The sequence below is a fragment of the Leptonotus elevatus genome, chromosome 11 (assembly GCF_054856555.1).
Source record: "Leptonotus elevatus isolate MCC_2025b chromosome 11, RoL_Lele_1.0, whole genome shotgun sequence".
NCBI classification, from domain to species: domain Eukaryota; kingdom Metazoa; phylum Chordata; class Actinopteri; order Syngnathiformes; family Syngnathidae; genus Leptonotus; species Leptonotus elevatus.
Window position 1 is genome coordinate 3,739,053 of NC_141249.1, and position 14,199 is coordinate 3,753,251.

At 40.6% G+C, this 14,199-nt stretch overlaps 1 protein-coding gene and 8 non-coding genes across 9 annotated transcripts in view; 1 reads left to right on the top strand and 8 right to left on the bottom strand.

The window, feature by feature from the left end:
- LOC147165207 (ephrin type-B receptor 1-like) overlaps window positions 1–14,199 on the top strand; it is a 298,813-nt gene that overhangs the window by 227,875 nt on the left and 56,739 nt on the right. The window lies entirely within an intron of this gene.
- On the bottom strand, window positions 538–610 carry trnat-cgu (transfer RNA threonine (anticodon CGU)). The gene has a single exon. It is a non-coding gene; the product is annotated as a tRNA-Thr (tRNA).
- Window positions 1,584–1,656, bottom strand: trnat-ugu (transfer RNA threonine (anticodon UGU)). The gene has a single exon. It is a non-coding gene; the product is annotated as a tRNA-Thr (tRNA).
- On the bottom strand, window positions 2,104–2,176 carry trnat-cgu (transfer RNA threonine (anticodon CGU)). Its single transcript has one exon. It is a non-coding gene; the product is annotated as a tRNA-Thr (tRNA).
- trnat-ugu (transfer RNA threonine (anticodon UGU)) lies at window positions 5,129–5,201 on the bottom strand. Its single transcript has one exon. It is a non-coding gene; the product is annotated as a tRNA-Thr (tRNA).
- trnat-cgu (transfer RNA threonine (anticodon CGU)) lies at window positions 7,101–7,173 on the bottom strand. The gene has a single exon. It is a non-coding gene; the product is annotated as a tRNA-Thr (tRNA).
- trnat-ugu (transfer RNA threonine (anticodon UGU)) lies at window positions 8,147–8,219 on the bottom strand. Its single transcript has one exon. It is a non-coding gene; the product is annotated as a tRNA-Thr (tRNA).
- trnat-cgu (transfer RNA threonine (anticodon CGU)) lies at window positions 8,667–8,739 on the bottom strand. The gene has a single exon. It is a non-coding gene; the product is annotated as a tRNA-Thr (tRNA).
- trnat-ugu (transfer RNA threonine (anticodon UGU)) lies at window positions 12,737–12,809 on the bottom strand. The gene has a single exon. It is a non-coding gene; the product is annotated as a tRNA-Thr (tRNA).

Sequence of the window (14,199 nt, forward strand, 5' to 3'; positions counted from 1 at the left end):
TGAATTCCATTGACAGTAAAATTCAGAGTAGTGAGGAGGAATATTGGCTCCCAGAGTCCCTAAATACAGACATGACAATGACGTACTACAAAATATGCAAAGATTATTTGATGGGTCCATGATGTAACCTGGTTCTGGCTGAATGGTGAATTCCATTGACAGTAAAATTCAGAGTAGTGAGGAGGAATATTAACTCCCAGAGACCCGAAATACAGACATGACAATGACGTACTACAAAATATGCAAAGATTATTTGGTGAGTCAATGATTCCCTCACAGGACCCAGTGAGAATTGAACTCACGGGCCCTGGTTTACAAGACCAGTGCACTAACAACTGAGCTACGAGGCCTTAAGTTTATAGTAACATGACTTACAAAAAGCAAATGAATCTGGTTCTGGCTAAACTAAAGTTCTTTGACAGTAACTATCAGAGTAGTAAGGACGAATATTAACTCCCAGATTCCCAAAATGCAGACATGACAATGCAGTACTACAAAATATGCAAAGTTTATTTGGTGAGTCAATGATTTCCTAAAAGGCCCCAGTGAGAATTGAACTCACGACTCCTGGTTTACGAGACCAGTACTCTAACCACTGAGCTATGAAGCCTTTCGGTGTAGGTGACATGACTTTAAAAAAGCAAATTAACCGGATTCTTGCTGAATAGCAGATTCAATTCACAGTATCCATCAGGGTCGTGAGGAAAAATATCACCCCCGTGAAACCCTAAATGCAGGCATGACAATGGAGAGCAATGAATTATCTGCACTATATTGGCTTAGGTAAGTAATCACTGAAAGGCCCAGGCGAGAATTGAACTCACGACCCCTGGTTTACTAGACCAGTGCTCTAACCACTGTGCTACAAGGCCTTATAGTGTTGTCAACATTACTTTAAAACAGCAAATTAACTTGGTTCTGGCTGAATGGTGAATTCCATTGACAGTAAAATTCAAAGGAGTGAGGAGGAATATTGGCTCCCAGAGACCCTAAATACAGACATGACAATGACGTACTACAAAATATGCAAAGATTATTTGGTGAGTCAATGATTCCCTAAGAGGCCCCAGTGAGAATTGAACTCACGACCCCTGGTTTACTAGACCAGTGGTCTAACCACTGAGCTACAAAGCTTTATGGTATTGGCAACATTACTTTAAAACAGCAAATTAACTTGGTTCTGGCTGAATGGTGTATTCCATTGATTGTAAAATTCAGAGTAGTGAGGAGGAATATTGGCTCCCAGAGACCCTAAATACAGACATGACAATGACGTACTACAAAATATGCAAAGATTATTTGGTGAGTCAATGATTCCCTCACAGGCCCCAGTGAGAATTGAACTCACAACCCCTGGTTTACATTACCAGTGCGCTAACAACTGAGCTACGAGGCCTTAAGTTTATAGTAACATGACTTACAAAAAGCAAATGAATCTGGTTCTGGCTAAACTAAAGTTCTTTGACAGTAACTATCAGAGTAGTAAGGGCGAATATTAACTCCCAGAGACCCTAAATACAGACATGACAATGCAGTACTACAAAATATGCAAAGATTATTTGGTGAGTCAAAAATTCCCTAAAAGGCCCCAGTGAGAATTGAACTCACAACCCCTGGTTTACAAGACCAGTGCTCTAACCACTGAGCTACGAGGCCTTAAGTTTATATTAACATGACTTACAAAAAGCTAATGAATCTGGTTCTGGCTAAACTAAGGTTCTTTGACAGTAACGATCAGAGTAGTGAGGAGGAATATTGGCTCCCAGAGACCCTAAATACAGACATGACAATGACGTACTACAAAATATGCAAAGATTATTTGGTGAGTCAATGATTCCCTCACAGGCCCCAGTGAGAATTGAACTCACGACCCCTGTTTTACAAGACCAGTGCGCTAACAACTGAGCTACGAGGCCTTAAGTTTATAGTAACATGACTTACAAAAAGCGAATGAATCTGGTTCTGGCTAAACTAAGGTTCTTTGACAGTAACTATCAGAGTTGTAAGGGCGAATATTAACTCCCAGAGAACCTAAATACAGACATGACAATGCAGTACTACAAAATATGCAAAGTTTATTTGGTGAGTCAATGATTTCCTAAAAGGCCCCAGTGAGAATTGAACTCACGACCCCTGGTTTACGAGACCAGTATTCTAACCACTGAGCTATGAAGCCTTTCGGTCGAGGTAACATGACTTTAAAAAAGCAAATTAACCGGATTCTTGCTGAATAGCAGATTTAATTCACAGTAACTATCAGGGTCGTGGGGAAAAATATCACCCCCGTGAAACCCTAAATGCAGGCATGACAATGCAGAGCAATGAATTATCTTCACTATATTGGTTTAGGTAAGTAATCACTGAAAGGCCCAGGTGAGAATTTAACTCACGACCCCTGGTTTACTAGACCAGTGCTTTAACCACTGAGCTACAAGGCCTTATAGTGTTGGCAACATTACTTTAAAACAGCAAATTAACTTGGTTCTGGCTGAATGGTGAATTCCATTGATTGTAAAATTCAGAGGAGTGAGGAGGAATATTGGCTCCCAGAGACCCTAAATACAGACATGACAATGCAGTACTACAAAATATGCAAAGATTATTTGGTGAGTCAATGATTCCCTAACAGGCCCCAGTGAGAATTGAACTCACTACCCCTGGTTTACTAGACAAGTGCTCTAACCACTGAGCTACAAGGCCTTATAGTGTTGGCAACATTACTTTAAAACAGCAAATTTACTTGGTTCTGGCTGAATGGTGAATTCCATTGATTGTAAAATTCAGAGGAGTGAGGAGGAATATTGGCTCCCAGAGACCCTAAATACAGACATGACAATGACGTACTACAAAATATGCAAAGATTATTTGGTGAGTCAATGATTCCCTAACAGGCCCCAGTGAGAATTGAACTCACCACCCCTGGCTTACTAGACCAGTGCTCTAACCACTGAGCTACAAAGCCTTATGGTATTGGCAACATTACTTTAAAACAGCAAATTAACTTGGTTCTGGTTGAATGGTGAATTCCATTGATTGTAAAATTCAGAGGAGTGAGGAGGAATATTGGCTCCCAGAGACCCTAAATACAGACATGACAATGACGTACTACAAAATATGCAAAGATTATTTGGTGAGTCAATGATTCCCTAACAGGCCCCAGTGAGAATTGAACTCACCACCCCTGGCTTACTAGACCAGTGCTCTAACCACTGAGCTACAAAGCCTTATGGTATTGGCAACATTACTTTAAAACAGCAAATTAACTTGGTTCTGGCTGAATGATGAATTCCATTGATTGTAAAATTCAGAGTAGTGAGGAGGAATATTGGCTCCCAGAGACCCTAAATACAGACATGACAATGACGTACTACAAAATATGCAAAGATTATTTGGTGAGTCAATGATTCCCTAACAGGCCCCAGTGAGAATTCAACTCACGACCCCTGGTTTACTAGACAAGTGCTCTAACCACTGAGCTACAAGGCCTTATGGTATTGGTACCATGACTTTAAAACAGAAAATTAACCTGGTTCTGGCTGAATGGTGAATTCCATTGACAGTAAAATTCAGAGTCGTGAGGAGGAATATTGGCTCCCAGAGACCCTAAATACAGACATGACAATGACGTACTACAAAATATGCAAAGATCATTTGGTGAGTTAATGATTCCCTAACAGGCACCAGTGAGAATTGAACTCACGACCCCTGGTTTACTAGACCAGTGCTCTAACCACTGAGCTACAAGGCCTTATGGTATTGGTACCATGACTTTAAAACAGAAATTTAACCTGGTTCTGGCTGAATGGTGAATTCCATTGACAGTAAAATTCAGAGTAGTGAGGAGGAATATTGGCTCCCAGAGACCCTTAATACAGACATGACAATGACGTACTACAAAATATGCAAAGATTATTTGGTGAGTCAATGATTCCCTCACAGGCCCCAGTGAGAACTGAGCTCAAGGCCCCTGGTTTACAAGACCAGTGCACTAACAACTGAGCTACGAGGCCTTAAGTTTATAGTAACATGACTTTCAAAAAGCAAATGAATCTGGTTCTGGCTAAACTAAGGTTCTTTGACAATAACTATCAGAGTAGTAAGGGCGAATATTAACTCCCAGAGACCCTAAATGCAGACATGACAATGCAGTACTACAAAATATGCAAAGATTATTTGGTGAGTCAAGGATTCCCTAACAGGTCCCAGTGAGAATTGAACTCACGACCACTGGTTTACTAGACTAGTGCTCTACCCACTGAGCTACAAGGACTTATGTTATTGGCACCATGACTTTAAAACAGAAAATTAACCTGGTTCTGGCTGAATGGTGAATTCCATTGACAGTAAAATTCAGAGTAGTGAGGAGGAATATTGGCTCCCAGAGTCCCTAAATACAGACATGACAATGACGTACTACAAAATATGCAAAGATTATTTGATGGGTCCATGATGTAACCTGGTTCTGGCTGAATGGTGAATTCCATTGACAGTAAAATTCAGAGTAGTGAGGAGGAATATTAACTCCCAGAGACCCGAAATACAGACATGACAATGATGTACTACAAAATATGCAAAGATTATTTGGTGAGTCAATGATTCCCTCACAGGACCCAGTGAGAATTGAACTCACGACCCCTGGTTTACTAGACCAGTGCTCTAACCACTGAGCTACAAGGCCTTATGGTATTGGTACCATGACTTTAAAACAGAAATTTAACCTGGTTCTGGCTGAATGGTGAATTCCATTGACAGTAAAATTCAGAGTAGTGAGGAGGAATATTGGCTTCCCAGAGACCCTTAATACAGACATGACAATGACGTACTACAAAATATGCAAAGATTATTTGGTGAGTCAATGTTTCCCTCACAGGCCCCAGTGAGAACTGAACTCAAGGACCCTGGTTTACAAGACCAGTGCACTAACAACTGAGCTACGAGGCCTTAAGTTTATAGTAACATGACTTACAAAAAGCAAATGAATCTGGTTCTGGCTAAACTAAGGTTCTTTGACAGTAACTATCAGAGTAGTAAGGGCGAATATTAACTCCCAGAGACCCTAAATACAGACATGACAATGCAGTACTACAAAATATGCAAAGATTATTTGGTGAGTCAATGATTTCCTAAAAGGCCCCAGTGAGAATTGAACTCACGACCCCTGGTTTACAAGACCAGTGCTCTAACCACTGAGCTACGAGGCCTTAAGTTTATATTAACATGACTTACAAAAAGAAAATGAATCTGGTTCTGGCTAAACAGGTTCTTTGACAGTAACGATCAGAGTAGTGAGGAGGAATATTAACTCCCAGAGACCCTAAATACAGACATGACAATGACGTACTACAAAATATGAAAAGAATATTTGGTGAGTCTAAGATTCCCTAACAGGCCCCAGTGAGTATTGAACTCACAACCCCTGGTTTACTAGACTAGTGGTCTAACCACTGAGCTCCAAGGCCTTATGGTATTGGCACCATGACTTTAAAACAGAAAATTAACCTGGTTCTGGCTGAATGGTGAATTCAATTGACAGTAAAATTCAAAGTAGTGAGGAGGAATATTGGCTCCCAGAGACCCTAAATACAGACATGACAATGACGTACTACAAAATATGCAAAGTTTATTTTGTGAGTCAATGATTCCCTCACAGGCCCCAGTGAGAATTGAACTCACGACCCCTGGTTTACAAGACCAGTGGGCTAACAACTGAGCTACGAGGCCTTAAGTTTATAGTAACATGACTTACAAAAAGCAAATGAATCTGGTTCTGGCTAAACTAAGGTTCTTTGACAGTAACTATCAGAGTAGTAAGGGCTAATATTAACTCCCAGAGACCCTAAATACAGACATGACAATGCAGTACTACAAGATATGCAAAGATTATTTGGTGAGTCAATGAATCCCTAACAGGCCCCAGTGAGAATTCAACTCACGACCCCTGGTTTACTAGACAAGTGCTCTAACCACTGAGCTACAAGGCCTTATGGTATTGGTACCATGACTTTAAAACAGAAAATTAACCTGGTTCTGGCTGAATGGTGAATTCCATTGACAGTAAAATTCAGAGTCGTGAGGAGGAATATTGGCTCCCAGAGACCCTAAATACAGACATGACAATGACGTACTACAAAATATGCAAAGATTATTTGGTGAGTCAATGATTCCCTAACAGGCCCCAGTTAGAATTGAACTCACGACCCCTGGTTTACTAGACCAGTGCTCTAACCACTGAGCTACAAAGCCTTATGGTATTGGCAACATTACTTTAAAACAGCAAATTAACTTGGTTCTGGCTGAATGGTGAATTCCATTGATTGTAAAATTCAGAGCAGTGAGGAGGAATATTGGCTCCCAGAGACCCTAAATACAGACATGACAATGCAGTACTACAAAATATGCAAAGATTATTTGGTGAGTCAAGGATTCCCTAACAGGTCCCAGTGAGATTTGAACTCACGACCACTGGTTTACTAGACTAGTGCTCTACCCACTGAGCTACAAGGACTTATGTTATTGGCACCATGACTTTAAAACAGAAAATTAACCTGGTTCTGGCTGAATGGTGAATTCCATTGACAGTAAAATTCAGAGTAGTGAGGAGGAATATTGGCTCCCAGAGTCCCTAAATACAGACATGACAATGACGTACTACAAAATATGCAAAGATTATTTGATGGGTCCATGATGTAACCTGGTTCTGGCTGAATGGTGAATTCCATTGACAGTAAAATTCAGAGTAGTGAGGAGGAATATTAACTCCCAGAGACCCGAAATACAGACATGACAATGACGTACTACAAAATATGCAAAGATTATTTGGTGAGTCAATGATTCCCTCACAGGACCCAGTGAGAATTGAACTCACGGGCCCTGGTTTACAAGACCAGTGCACTAACAACTGAGCTACGAGGCCTTAAGTTTATAGTAACATGACTTACAAAAAGCAAATGAATCTGGTTCTGGCTAAACTAAAGTTCTTTGACAGTAACTATCAGAGTAGTAAGGACGAATATTAACTCCCAGATTCCCAAAATGCAGACATGACAATGCAGTACTACAAAATATGCAAAGTTTATTTGGTGAGTCAATGATTTCCTAAAAGGCCCCAGTGAGAATTGAACTCACGACTCCTGGTTTACGAGACCAGTACTCTAACCACTGAGCTATGAAGCCTTTCGGTGTAGGTGACATGACTTTAAAAAAGCAAATTAACCGGATTCTTGCTGAATAGCAGATTCAATTCACAGTATCCATCAGGGTCGTGAGGAAAAATATCACCCCCGTGAAACCCTAAATGCAGGCATGACAATGGAGAGCAATGAATTATCTGCACTATATTGGCTTAGGTAAGTAATCACTGAAAGGCCCAGGCGAGAATTGAACTCACGACCCCTGGTTTACTAGACCAGTGCTCTAACCACTGTGCTACAAGGCCTTATAGTGTTGTCAACATTACTTTAAAACAGCAAATTAACTTGGTTCTGGCTGAATGGTGAATTCCATTGACAGTAAAATTCAAAGGAGTGAGGAGGAATATTGGCTCCCAGAGACCCTAAATACAGACATGACAATGACGTACTACAAAATATGCAAAGATTATTTGGTGAGTCAATGATTCCCTAAGAGGCCCCAGTGAGAATTGAACTCACGACCCCTGGTTTACTAGACCAGTGGTCTAACCACTGAGCTACAAAGCTTTATGGTATTGGCAACATTACTTTAAAACAGCAAATTAACTTGGTTCTGGCTGAATGGTGTATTCCATTGATTGTAAAATTCAGAGTAGTGAGGAGGAATATTGGCTCCCAGAGACCCTAAATACAGACATGACAATGACGTACTACAAAATATGCAAAGATTATTTGGTGAGTCAATGATTCCCTCACAGGCCCCAGTGAGAATTGAACTCACAACCCCTGGTTTACATTACCAGTGCGCTAACAACTGAGCTACGAGGCCTTAAGTTTATAGTAACATGACTTACAAAAAGCAAATGAATCTGGTTCTGGCTAAACTAAAGTTCTTTGACAGTAACTATCAGAGTAGTAAGGGCGAATATTAACTCCCAGAGACCCTAAATACAGACATGACAATGCAGTACTACAAAATATGCAAAGATTATTTGGTGAGTCAAAAATTCCCTAAAAGGCCCCAGTGAGAATTGAACTCACAACCCCTGGTTTACAAGACCAGTGCTCTAACCACTGAGCTACGAGGCCTTAAGTTTATATTAACATGACTTACAAAAAGCTAATGAATCTGGTTCTGGCTAAACTAAGGTTCTTTGACAGTAACGATCAGAGTAGTGAGGAGGAATATTGGCTCCCAGAGACCCTAAATACAGACATGACAATGACGTACTACAAAATATGCAAAGATTATTTGGTGAGTCAATGATTCCCTCACAGGCCCCAGTGAGAATTGAACTCACGACCCCTGTTTTACAAGACCAGTGCGCTAACAACTGAGCTACGAGGCCTTAAGTTTATAGTAACATGACTTACAAAAAGCGAATGAATCTGGTTCTGGCTAAACTAAGGTTCTTTGACAGTAACTATCAGAGTTGTAAGGGCGAATATTAACTCCCAGAGAACCTAAATACAGACATGACAATGCAGTACTACAAAATATGCAAAGTTTATTTGGTGAGTCAATGATTTCCTAAAAGGCCCCAGTGAGAATTGAACTCACGACCCCTGGTTTACGAGACCAGTATTCTAACCACTGAGCTATGAAGCCTTTCGGTCGAGGTAACATGACTTTAAAAAAGCAAATTAACCGGATTCTTGCTGAATAGCAGATTTAATTCACAGTAACTATCAGGGTCGTGGGGAAAAATATCACCCCCGTGAAACCCTAAATGCAGGCATGACAATGCAGAGCAATGAATTATCTTCACTATATTGGTTTAGGTAAGTAATCACTGAAAGGCCCAGGTGAGAATTTAACTCACGACCCCTGGTTTACTAGACCAGTGCTTTAACCACTGAGCTACAAGGCCTTATAGTGTTGGCAACATTACTTTAAAACAGCAAATTAACTTGGTTCTGGCTGAATGGTGAATTCCATTGATTGTAAAATTCAGAGGAGTGAGGAGGAATATTGGCTCCCAGAGACCCTAAATACAGACATGACAATGCAGTACTACAAAATATGCAAAGATTATTTGGTGAGTCAATGATTCCCTAACAGGCCCCAGTGAGAATTGAACTCACTACCCCTGGTTTACTAGACAAGTGCTCTAACCACTGAGCTACAAGGCCTTATAGTGTTGGCAACATTACTTTAAAACAGCAAATTTACTTGGTTCTGGCTGAATGGTGAATTCCATTGATTGTAAAATTCAGAGGAGTGAGGAGGAATATTGGCTCCCAGAGACCCTAAATACAGACATGACAATGACGTACTACAAAATATGCAAAGATTATTTGGTGAGTCAATGATTCCCTAACAGGCCCCAGTGAGAATTGAACTCACCACCCCTGGCTTACTAGACCAGTGCTCTAACCACTGAGCTACAAAGCCTTATGGTATTGGCAACATTACTTTAAAACAGCAAATTAACTTGGTTCTGGTTGAATGGTGAATTCCATTGATTGTAAAATTCAGAGGAGTGAGGAGGAATATTGGCTCCCAGAGACCCTAAATACAGACATGACAATGACGTACTACAAAATATGCAAAGATTATTTGGTGAGTCAATGATTCCCTAACAGGCCCCAGTGAGAATTGAACTCACCACCCCTGGCTTACTAGACCAGTGCTCTAACCACTGAGCTACAAAGCCTTATGGTATTGGCAACATTACTTTAAAACAGCAAATTAACTTGGTTCTGGCTGAATGATGAATTCCATTGATTGTAAAATTCAGAGTAGTGAGGAGGAATATTGGCTCCCAGAGACCCTAAATACAGACATGACAATGACGTACTACAAAATATGCAAAGATTATTTGGTGAGTCAATGATTCCCTAACAGGCCCCAGTGAGAATTCAACTCACGACCCCTGGTTTACTAGACAAGTGCTCTAACCACTGAGCTACAAGGCCTTATGGTATTGGTACCATGACTTTAAAACAGAAAATTAACCTGGTTCTGGCTGAATGGTGAATTCCATTGACAGTAAAATTCAGAGTCGTGAGGAGGAATATTGGCTCCCAGAGACCCTAAATACAGACATGACAATGACGTACTACAAAATATGCAAAGATCATTTGGTGAGTTAATGATTCCCTAACAGGCACCAGTGAGAATTGAACTCACGACCCCTGGTTTACTAGACCAGTGCTCTAACCACTGAGCTACAAGGCCTTATGGTATTGGTACCATGACTTTAAAACAGAAATTTAACCTGGTTCTGGCTGAATGGTGAATTCCATTGACAGTAAAATTCAGAGTAGTGAGGAGGAATATTGGCTCCCAGAGACCCTTAATACAGACATGACAATGACGTACTACAAAATATGCAAAGATTATTTGGTGAGTCAATGATTCCCTCACAGGCCCCAGTGAGAACTGAGCTCAAGGCCCCTGGTTTACAAGACCAGTGCACTAACAACTGAGCTACGAGGCCTTAAGTTTATAGTAACATGACTTTCAAAAAGCAAATGAATCTGGTTCTGGCTAAACTAAGGTTCTTTGACAATAACTATCAGAGTAGTAAGGGCGAATATTAACTCCCAGAGACCCTAAATGCAGACATGACAATGCAGTACTACAAAATATGCAAAGATTATTTGGTGAGTCAAGGATTCCCTAACAGGCCCCAGTGAGAATTGAACTCACCACCCCTGGCTTACTAGACCAGTGCTCTAACCACTGAGCTACAAAGCCTTATGGTATTGGCAACATTACTTTAAAACAGCAAATTAACTTGGTTCTGGCTGAATGATGAATTCCATTGATTGTAAAATTCAGAGTAGTGAGGAGGAATATTGGCTCCCAGAGACCCTAAATACAGACATGACAATGACGTACTACAAAATATGCAAAGATTATTTGGTGAGTCAATGATTCCCTAACAGGCCCCAGTGAGAATTCAACTCACGACCCCTGGTTTACTAGACAAGTGCTCTAACCACTGAGCTACAAGGCCTTATGGTATTGGTACCATGACTTTAAAACAGAAAATTAACCTGGTTCTGGCTGAATGGTGAATTCCATTGACAGTAAAATTCAGAGTCGTGAGGAGGAATATTGGCTCCCAGAGACCCTAAATACAGACATGACAATGACGTACTACAAAATATGCAAAGATCATTTGGTGAGTTAATGATTCCCTAACAGGCACCAGTGAGAATTGAACTCACGACCCCTGGTTTACTAGACCAGTGCTCTAACCACTGAGCTACAAGGCCTTATGGTATTGGTACCATGACTTTAAAACAGAAATTTAACCTGGTTCTGGCTGAATGGTGAATTCCATTGACAGTAAAATTCAGAGTAGTGAGGAGGAATATTGGCTCCCAGAGACCCTTAATACAGACATGACAATGACGTACTACAAAATATGCAAAGATTATTTGGTGAGTCAATGATTCCCTCACAGGCCCCAGTGAGAACTGAACTCAAGGCCCCTGGTTTACAAGACCAGTGCACTAACAACTGAGCTACGAGGCCTTAAGTTTATAGTAACATGACTTTCAAAAAGCAAATGAATCTGGTTCTGGCTAAACTAAGGTTCTTTGACAATAACTATCAGAGTAGTAAGGGCGAATATTAACTCCCAGAGACCCTAAATGCAGACATGACAATGCAGTACTACAAAATATGCAAAGATTATTTGGTGAGTCAAGGATTCCCTAACAGGTCCCAGTGAGAATTGAACTCACGACCACTGGTTTACTAGACTAGTGCTCTACCCACTGAGCTACAAGGACTTATGTTATTGGCACCATGACTTTAAAACAGAAAATTAACCTGGTTCTGGCTGAATGGTGAATTCCATTGACAGTAAAATTCAGAGTAGTGAGGAGGAATATTGGCTCCCAGAGTCCCTAAATACAGACATGACAATGACGTACTACAAAATATGCAAAGATTATTTGATGGGTCCATGATGTAACCTGGTTCTGGCTGAATGGTGAATTCCATTGACAGTAAAATTCAGAGTAGTGAGGAGGAATATTAACTCCCAGAGACCCGAAATACAGACATGACAATGACGTACTACAAAATATGCAAAGATTATTTGGTGAGTCAATGATTCCCTCACAGGACCCAGTGAGAATTGAACTCACGACCCCTGGTTTACTAGACCAGTGCTCTAACCACTGAGCTACAAGGCCTTATGGTATTGGTACCATGACTTTAAAACAGAAATTTAACCTGGTTCTGGCTGAATGGTGAATTCCATTGACAGTAAAATTCAGAGTAGTGAGGAGGAATATTGGCTCCCAGAGACCCTTAATACAGACATGACAATGACGTACTACAAAATATGCAAAGATTATTTGGTGAGTCAATGTTTCCCTCACAGGCCCCAGTGAGAACTGAACTCAAGGACCCTGGTTTACAAGACCAGTGCACTAACAACTGAGCTACGAGGCCTTAAGTTTATAGTAACATGACTTACAAAAAGCAAATGAATCTGGTTCTGGCTAAACTAAGGTTCTTTGACAGTAACTATCAGAGTAGTAAGGGCGAATATTAACTCCCAGAGACCCTAAATACAGACATGACAATGCAGTACTACAAAATATGCAAAGATTATTTGGTGAGTCAATGATTTCCTAAAAGGCCCCAGTGAGAATTGAACTCACGACCCCTGGTTTACAAGACCAGTGCTCTAACCACTGAGCTACGAGGCCTTAAGTTTATATTAACATGACTTACAAAAAGAAAATGAATCTGGTTCTGGCTAAACAGGTTCTTTGACAGTAACGATCAGAGTAGTGAGGAGGAATATTAACTCCCAGAGACCCTAAATACAGACATGACAATGACGTACTACAAAATATGAAAAGAATATTTGGTGAGTCAATGATTCCCTAACAGGCCCCAGTGAGTATTGAACTCACAACCCCTGGTTTACTAGACTAGTGGTCTAACCACTGAGCTCCAAGGCCTTATGGTATTGGCACCATGACTTTAAAACAGAAAATTAACCTGGTTCTGGCTGAATGGTGAATTCAATTGACAGTAAAATTCAAAGTAGTGAGGAGGAATATTGGCTCCCAGAGACCCTAAATACAGACATGACAATGACGTACTACAAAATATGCAAAGTTTATTTTGTGAGTCAATGATTCCCTCACAGGCCCCAGTGAGAATTGAACTCACGACCCCTGGTTTACAAGACCAGTGGGCTAACAACTGAGCTACGAGGCCTTAAGTTTATAGTAACATGACTTACAAAAAGCAAATGAATCTGGTTCTGGCTAAACTAAGGTTCTTTGACAGTAACTATCAGAGTAGTAAGGGCTAATATTAACTCCCAGAGACCCTAAATACAGACATGACAATGCAGTACTACAAGATATGCAAAGATTATTTGGTGAGTCAATGAATCCCTAACAGGCCCCAGTGAGAATTCAACTCACGACCCCTGGTTTACTAGACAAGTGCTCTAACCACTGAGCTACAAGGCCTTATGGTATTGGTACCATGACTTTAAAACAGAAAATTAACCTGGTTCTGGCTGAATGGTGAATTCCATTGACAGTAAAATTCAGAGTCGTGAGGAGGAATATTGGCTCCCAGAGACCCTAAATACAGACATGACAATGACGTACTACAAAATATGCGAAGATCATTTGGTGAGTCAATGATTCCCTAACAGGGCCCAGTGAGAATTGAATTCACGACCCCTGGTTTACTAGACCAGTGCTCTAACCACTGAGCTACAAAGCCTTATGGTACCGGCAACATTACTTTAAAACAGCAAATTAACTTGGTTCTGGCTGAATGGTGAATTCCATTGATTGTAATATTCAGAGCTGTGAGGAGGAATATTGGCTCCCAGAGACCCTAAATACAGACATGACAATGCAGTACTACAAAATATGCAAAGATTATTTGGTGAATCAAGGATTCCCTAACAGGTCCCAGTGAGAATTGAACTCACGACCACTGGTTTACTAGACTAGTGCTCTACCCACTGAGCTACAAGGACTTATGTTATTGGCACCATGACTTTAAAACAGAAAATTAACCTGGTTCTGGCTGAATGGTGAATTCCATTGACAGTCAAATTCAGAG